The 8,847-nt window shown below is 32.7% G+C and overlaps 1 long non-coding RNA gene across 2 annotated transcripts; it reads right to left on the bottom strand.

Moving 5' to 3' along the window:
* Nucleotides 1-1,510: 1,510 nt before the first annotated feature.
* Nucleotides 1,511-6,898, bottom strand: LOC145820323 (uncharacterized). 2 transcript variants are annotated; one of them, XR_014361597.1, is made up of 8 exons: nt 6,556-6,898; nt 4,893-5,092; nt 4,127-4,414; nt 3,740-3,796; nt 3,348-3,436; nt 3,109-3,201; nt 2,128-2,206; nt 1,511-1,688 (listed from the first exon to the last, which is right to left on the bottom strand). It is a non-coding gene; the product is annotated as an uncharacterized LOC145820323 (long non-coding RNA). The 2 variants fall into 2 exon arrangements; XR_014361598.1 differs by lacking the exon at nt 3,740-3,796.
* Between the last annotated feature and the right edge of the window lie 1,949 nt (nt 6,899-8,847).

The raw sequence follows: 8,847 nt of genomic DNA on the forward strand, positions 1-8,847 counted from the left end.
ACAATACGGATATGACGATACGTCAAATTCTGAAAAAGTAGGATACGGATACGGCAGAGATATGTTTGTACAAAAATTTACTTTTATAATTTTAACAATGTGATATGCATGAAAATAAAATTTAAAGCAATATATATATATATATATTACACTTGATGTTAATTTTTATTTTTAATTTTTTTAAAGTGGGATCACCTCATTAATAACCTAACCAACAAAAAATAAAAATAAAAAAATTCTTTGGTACATGCACTCCTATTAGAATAACGCCAATTTTTCCATTGCCACTTTACTAACTATATGTCATTTCGAGTATCTGATACTTCAAAATTAAGTATCTGATACTCTAAAATTAATAAAAAAAATAATTAAGAAATATTCGAAACTTTTAAGAAATATCCGATACGTATTCGCGAGTTTCCAAGAAGTATTAATATCCAATATGTATCTGATATGGATACGTCTTTTTTTTTTGAAATATTTGTGCTTCATAAGGAAATTATTTAAAATTATCATTGTACAAAGACCATTGAATGGTCAATTAATTATCCCATGGAAAAAAAGAGAAAAAAAAAAAAAAGAAAAAAGAAATGTATATCATTGTGGAGGTTGCTTACAATAATAAGTGCAAATACAAGTGGTGCCTTTACATTTTCCCAAGCCATATGGTTCCTTAGAACAATCCTGAGAGCACTTCTGCAACTCACATTTGCTTGAGTCAATCAGCTTATGACATGTGTCCTCTGGAAGTCTAATGGCATGAGCATCATAAACTGCAATAGCTGTACAAGAGTTAGCTATCAAAGGAGATACACTACTACAAATATAGATAAAGATCACACTTTTTTGGTGTGATGTATGTTTTTTAATCACACCTTTTAAGTTTTATTAAAGTGTGGTCTTTAGGAGTGTGATTAAAAATGGTCATTTTTAATCACACTTTTTAAGTGTCATTAAAAAATGCTTTCATCACACATTTTAAGTGTGATTAATAATATTTAGATCACACATTTTAAGTGTGGTTAAAAACATTTAGATCACACCTTTTAAGTGTGATTAAAAATATTTAGATCACACCTTTTAAGTGTGGTTAAAAATATTTAGATCACACCTTTTAAGTGTGATTAAAAACTTTAGTTCACACCTTTTAAATGTGATTAAAAACTTTAGATCACACCTTTTAAGTGTGATTAAAAATATTTTGATCACACCTTTTAAGTGTGATCTTTGAAAGTGTGATTAAAAATGATCATTTTTAATCACACTTTTTAAGTGTGATTAATAACATTTAGATCACACCTTTTAAGTGTGATTAAAAATATTTACATCACATCATTTAAGTGTGATTAATAACATTTAGATCACATCTTTTAAATGTGATTAATAACTAATAAAATCTGTGATAAAAAAAAGGTGCTACATATTTGAAAAATAATCAATATTATTTTTGTATGCACATTTGAATAATGTAATACACACTATATACTATATTTTGAATCATAACCACATATTGAATAGAATAACGTCATATATTTCATAAATGGAAATTAAATATTCAAAACTATATACAAAGGAATTAAATAAAAAAAATTATCTGTGCTTACATATATTAAAAAATGAAAAAACTTAAAAAACTAAGTTCTTTAATTCTTGGACCATATTTTGCATCTCTCCAAAAAATTTCTGACCTGAAAAATGAGAACACAAACTAATTCAGAAACCGCTGATGCATATGAATAAACTAAAAAGTTAATTCAGCAAACCAAAATAAGAACACACCAAAGATATAGTATAAACAAATTTTGCAGGCACATAGAGAAAATAATACTTGATCAAAAAATTCAACATGAAGACATAAATTGATTCACAATCAAGAGAACTGAAAAATTCATCAGGTAAAAGGAAAAAGAAAAAGAAAAAGGAAGAAATTGATTCCTTAAAGAGACTTGGTCCAAAGACCACAAGTTGAACAAATTTGGGATATAATGTACAAACAAATTAGTCATTAATTCGACATATCCCAAACATCAAATGCAGCCTAAATAGTCACTAATTCCTCGGGTCTTGCACACTTTTCATTGAAGAAGTCTACCACTAGACTAGGGACTGTATTCCTTATTTTTTTACCTGCACAGCTTTCTCATGTAAGAAACAAATCTCTGAATTTGAGATCTGAAAACTTCTCATACCATATGCATATCCCTAGCTGCAAAAATAAAGAGGTCCACTTGGATCACATATGACTGCATAAAGCTTTCTGTATAAGCATAGAACAAATAATCTTAATTCAAAGTATAGAGGGTGTGGATGGAAAAAATAACTAAAAAATGACCACAGTATCTCTAGCTTGAACTCCTCTTCTAGAGCCTTTACAATCTCCACAGTATCTAAGCTATCCAATCCCAAATCTTTCTGAAAATGGATGTTTATAAGTGAAAGTCTGTCTTTGTTTTCACGAGTAAGATTGTTGAAGTCTTAAATTGGTTCCATTTTTAAGTTCATTCCCAATCCTAGCCTAAACTCGAGGGAGTTGGTTAACCAATATTATGAGCCCAGATGAACTATGGGAACAAAGAACCAAATCACACCAATCCAATTTGTAACTCAGTTTATCAATATATTATTTTTAGTTGCTCAACATTTTCTCACAAAGCATCACTAGCCTTAAAATATATGTGCATGCACTAAAAGCATTTCTTGATTCTACAAATCAAATATCATTTTAACTAAAGAATTTTATCATAAATGAAATTTAACTAGCACTTCAATCCTTTCAAAAGTATAATAATAATAAAATAAATAAATAAATAAAGTAGCTATTCTATCTAGAAAACTGATTCATCAAGGCTTGGTGTAAACATATAAGCACATACTCTAAACTATAAAATAAAATTGCCAAGCCACATAATATTAGTATATTAAGGGATCAAGAAGCATAAAAGTGAAATTGATTATTTAGTATAATTGTAGTTAGTTCATCATCTGTGCAAACAGGACAAAATATAACTCATTAAGCCTATTTACCATAATGCATCCAAACATACTAGAAGAAATTGCCAAGTCAAAACAAACCAAGAAAAAAGTTATTTTAACAGCAATGGCACTCACCCATTCACCTAGGCAAAGGGACCGGTAATATTTGGCAAATCTGTGACATTCACTAGACTCCTCTCCTTTTGCTCTCCTTTTGCTGCTAAGCACCTGCAGTTTTTGATTGAAGAATAAAAATAAAAATAAAAAGGCAATTACTTAGTTCTACAATAAGTTGGTAAGATGTTTAAAACTCTTCATATAGAGCCCATTCATTCATGAATGCCTCAAAATGATATAATACTAAAAAAGTGTGCCTGTGAAACTCAATGTAGTGAGTGAAACAGTGTCTGGTCTAATTGGTTGTAGGAAATCAAAAATCAACTGGTCCAGTCTTCAGTTCAATCTGAAAGGCAACATAAAGAAGTTGATATCAGTAAAAAAGAAAACCAAAAAAAATAATAAATAAAATAAGCTCCATACTAGAACTAACCACTCAAACATAGGATTACACATGTTCAACCGCCACATAACAGGGTCTATGGGGGTGTTGAACACATGAGAGACCCATTTTGAATAGTATAACAACCACCAATGAGAACCAAAATGAAAGAACAAAACAGGTTGAGAACAAACACACAATATAGTCCTTAGCCACTCAACCCACACACTCAACTCACACATAAAACACTACAAAATATATGCTTACATTCATCTCAACCCACCAAACAAAAAATTCCTTCACAATATGTACCAGCTTGCCAATCTGCACAACAAACATTAGAAAATATATATATATATATATATATATGCTCAACGTCACTCAACCCACAAGTCTCACTAGCTCCACACAAGTATGACTACTACCTAGGAATATCTGAAAAGTACTTGTAAAGAACAAGATATGCCCCTTTGATTAGGAAAGTCAGGATACAACATGGCAGACAAGAAGTGTTTTCGTTTTCATTTTTGAAAAACTGACATGAAGCATGCAGAAGAATAATACATAAAGCAACTCAGTTACATTAAGCTATTTCCAGTTCATTTTTGTAATTTTTTTTACCTAACTCAGAAAATCCCCATAACTCAGCCTTACCTTTGTTGGGTGTGGAATTTAATACCAGAACAGAGAAATGTCAATTTCAACAGGACTCATACGGCGAAACTCAAAACCAACGATTTCTAAAGCTTGAAAATGCTCAAGTTAAAAAGAGTATAAAATGGACTAGAAAGTGCATTCACTGGCTTTAGGTAGCCTGTGTTCGTTTTCAGTCTTCCTTCTTGTCAAGTTCATCGATTGCAGCAAGTCTTTCAACAAAGGAGGATGAGAATAGTGATAGGCAGAATACCAAGGATCAGTATTCATAGCTGACAGGTTCTCTTCCTGAAAAAGCCATTATTAGCTCGGTTAATCAGCAATTCAAACACTCATAACATTATGAAGTCCTATAACAATTATGAATTTATTATAATATGTTTAGAATAGAAGTATTTGACCACCCATAGTACTATTAAAAGAGATGAGGCTTTGGTCTAGCACAACTGTTAATCATATTATCTTATGCATATATCAGAACACAACTGTATTGCAAACACACAAATGCTATGTGGCCCATGACAGGACAAGAAAAAAAATACTTGGTTATTAATATTATTTTCTTACCCCGCCCTGCTCAAGATGCATGAAGGTTCTGGCTCAAACAGAAGATAGTAACTAAGTAGAAATGAAACTAAAAGAATAAATGCAGAACTGAGCAAAGTCTACTAAAAGCAGATATATGACAAGAAATTGTGACTCAAGAAAACTTTTCTTCAACGTAGTTATCACATAAGCCCAATAGCATGTGTCAAAGTGCACTAACCTAGTATGAGTTTCTTGTTTCCCTATACAATATCGTTTCCTGCTACATTCACAAGAGAGAAGTTCAATTCCTTTCCAATCCGTATAGCTTGGTTGCAATTCTCAACTTTTCTGAAAGGCATCTTGATGGGAGGTTTTGTTGCTTGCTTCCAGTTTACTGATCCTAGGTAAACTTTGTCAAGAACTTCCAATATAACCCATCTACATGTAAGAGGGATAAAAATCAAACAAAATTAACAAGCACTCAAAACTATGCAACCGAATATCTATTTTTTGGTAAACAGGTCAACCAATACCTACTTCGCATTACCTACCTTATAAAAAACTAAAATATTTAATATATTCTGAAAACTTGTAACTGTATAAAATAAGATCATGTTGGATTTGAATTTGATCATGCCAAGAATCCAACTAAACCACAGGCAGTGTAGTCAATCTATGAAAATAAATAAAAACTTCTTTCAACAGTGAATTTAAGATCTAATAGAGATATCTATATATATATAACAAATCCCCAATTCAGATTGAGCCTAAAATAACAATGTGTCCGAATTTATCTTTCGAAAACCAACAATCAAACAAAGGTTAAATATAACATACTGAGATAAAAGAACATGAAAATTACTAAATTTAATAAGACGATTAAATTATGAATTTTTGTTACGAATCTATGAAAATGTCCTTTATGATCCTTTATGATCCATCATTTTTAATCCAGCTCCAATCGAAGTATTACCTACATATATATGACATTGACTATCTAAGTAAAAACACCTATAAAATAATCAATTGAATCGATAGATTGGTTCATCATTAAAAAACTTAGAAATTCATCAATATTCAATGAATATATAATCAAACAATGAAATATTCAATGAACCAGAAAACAATATTCAATGAATATTCAATGAAATATTCAATATTCATCAATATTCAATTAATAATCAATGAATTTAATTTTTGTTTTTGGTGCTTTTGCACCCTTAACTATACTTTAAATTATTCTCTAACAAAATAAATATATCCACTCCCTATGACAATAAATTAAAGCAAACTTAAGGAGGCAAAAGCACTTGGTTACAGAAACAAAAGGCCATTAGTTTCATTTTAATGAAATTCAGTTGTCTACCTAAAGGAGGATAAAAATAAAAAGAAGAACAAAATAAAATTGGAAAAGCCCACATCCACATAACAATGATTAAGCAGATAAGCAGAATTCATCATAGCAGAATTCATCAATATTCAATATTCATCCACAAAACAGATTTCTCAAATAATTCATCATAGCAGAATTCATCAATATTCAATATTCAATACCAGAATTCATCAAAAAACAGATTCAATATTAATGATAAAAAATCTGATTTGAACAAAATAGATTTCATACCAGAATTTCATATTCCAACATAAAACAGATTTCCTAAAATTAATTTCATATTCAATATTTCATACCAGATTTGATAATAGATTTAAAAAATATAAGGAATACCAACATAAATAATCTGAAATTAATTTCTCAAATAATCCATTAATTTCTCAAAATTGTTCATGACAGATAAAAAAAATTGAAGACATATATATATATATATATATATATGTATATATATTAAAAAAATTCAAAACATATATATCAAAAAAAAATTGAGAGGGAGATAGAGTGAAACCAGAGAGAGGGGGTTCCAATCTTGGAGGAGAAGGGGGAGATCGGGTTCCGACCGATCATGGAGGAGCTCATGGAGGAAAAGGGGTTACGATCTTGGAGGAGATCATGGAGGAGGGGGTTCCGATCTTGGAGGAGAAGGGGAGATCGGGTTCCAATCTTGTGCTCTGTTTGGTTTGGTTTGTGCTGTGTTTGATTTCGGCCACGGAGGAGAAAGAGTGAGAATGAGAGGGAGAGGGAGAGGGAGAGGAAGAGCCATGGAGGAGGAGAAGAGAGTGAGAAGTTGTTTGGTCTGTCTTGATCTGTCTTGATCAAATATATTTTATAAGGTGTTTGGTTTGTTTAATAAAGAGCCGTTGGGCTCTGTTTGGTTTGTTTAACAAGGTATAATGTTTGGTTTATTTTTTCAATAATGTGGTTGGCTTATTTTTTTAATAGATAATGTTCACTAATTTGTATTATTATTTAATATTTTCAATAAAGTATAATGTAAAAAAAATAAATATATTTTTTAAATGAAGATAATTTTTTTTAACAAATAGATAATTTTATTAAATGAAGATAAAATAATTTTAGCTAATATTAAATGAAGATAATTTTATTATAATAAAAAGACATTATAATATAAATATATAATTTTTTTTAATTTTTCAATTTTTTTTATTTTTTATATTTGTCTAGTTGGGAATAATATAAATATATAATTTATTTAACAAACATATAAAAAAATGTCACAAAAGACAAAAAAATAAACAAAAATTAAATTGCTAAAGGGGAGAGGATTGTAATTTTTAAATATAAATATGTAATTTGTCTAGTTGGGAATAATATAAATATATAATTTAAACCTTAGGGAGAGGATTGTAATTTTTAAAATGTGAAGGGTGTCAATGTAATTTACCCACTGAGGGTAAAATTAGTATTTAAAAAAATTAAATTGCTAAAGGGGAAAATCTGTAATGAAACTTTAAACCTTAGGGGGGAAATATAATTTCCAAAAGGTGAGGGGAGAAGTGTAATAAACATAAACCTCAGGGGGGTGTTAGTATAATTTACCAAAAAAAAAGTTAATTGGAGAAAAAATTATTTGAAAAAAATTAATTGAAAAAAATTTTTGCTAGTAAAATTTTTAAATTTCTATTTAAAAACCAATGTAAACTTATTTTTTGAATTTACATTTTTTCCTCAAATTTACAAACTGAGACAACCATTTATAAACCAAAAAAATTATCAAACAAATTTTTATGACAGTTTTTAAAATTTTTGTAAATATAAATTGAAAACTGAAAATGAAATGGTTAAGGGTCTGTTTGGTAACGTTTACGTTTTCAGTTTATATTTACAAAAATTATATAAACTGGTTTTTGTTTATTTTTAGAAAAACATAAATTACAAACGTGTTTGGTAATTGACAAAATGTTTAACAAAATTTAAAAATATAAAAAAGAATGAGAAATGGCAAGTGGCGGCGGAAGATGGTGGAAAGTGATGACGGTGGGTGGTGGGTGGTGGTAGTGGTGGGTGGTACCGAGTGGGTGGTGGTGGTGGCGGGTGGTCGGCGATGGCGGAATGGCAGGTGGTGGTAGGTGGTGGCGGTGGGTGGTGGTGGTGGGTGGGTGGGTAGATGACGGTGGCGGGTGGGTGGTGGTGGTGGTGGTGGTTGGTGGTCGATGGTGGTGGCTGGTGTGTGGCGGGTGGGTGGTGGTGGCAGGTAGGTGGTGGGTGGTGGTGGCGGGTGGTGGTGGCGGGAGGGTGGGTGACGGTGGTGGCGGTGGGTGGGTGGGTGGATGACGGTGGCTGGTGGTAGCGAGTGGGTGGTGGTGGTGGTGGTGGCGGCGGGTGGTCGGTGGTGGTGACAGGTGTGTGGCGGGTGGTGGCGGGTGGGTGGTGGTGGCAGGTAGGTGGCGGGTTGTGATGGTGGGTGAGTGGGTAGGTGACGGTGGCGGGTGGTGAGTGGTAGCGAGTGTATGGTGGTGATGGTGGTAACGGGTGGTGGATGGTGGTGACGGGTGGTGGGTGGTTGTGGTAGGTGGGTGGCGGATGGCGGATGGTGGCAGGTGGTGGTGGTTGTGGTGGGTGAAGGTGGTAGGTGGTAGCGAGTGGGTGGTGGTGGTGGTGGTGGTGGTGGTGGCGGGTGGGTGGTGGTGGTGGTAGTGGGTGGTGGTGGCGGGTGGGTGGCTGGTGGTTGTGGGTGGCTGGTGGTGGATGGTGGTGGTAGATGGGTGCTGAGTGGTGGTAGTGGGTAGGTGGCGGGCGGTGGATGGTAGTGGCGAGTAGATGGCAGGTGGGTGGTGGT

This window comes from Camellia sinensis, chromosome 2, assembly GCF_055761805.1.
Source record: "Camellia sinensis isolate YWXY chromosome 2, ASM5576180v1, whole genome shotgun sequence".
Taxonomy (NCBI): domain Eukaryota; kingdom Viridiplantae; phylum Streptophyta; class Magnoliopsida; order Ericales; family Theaceae; genus Camellia; species Camellia sinensis.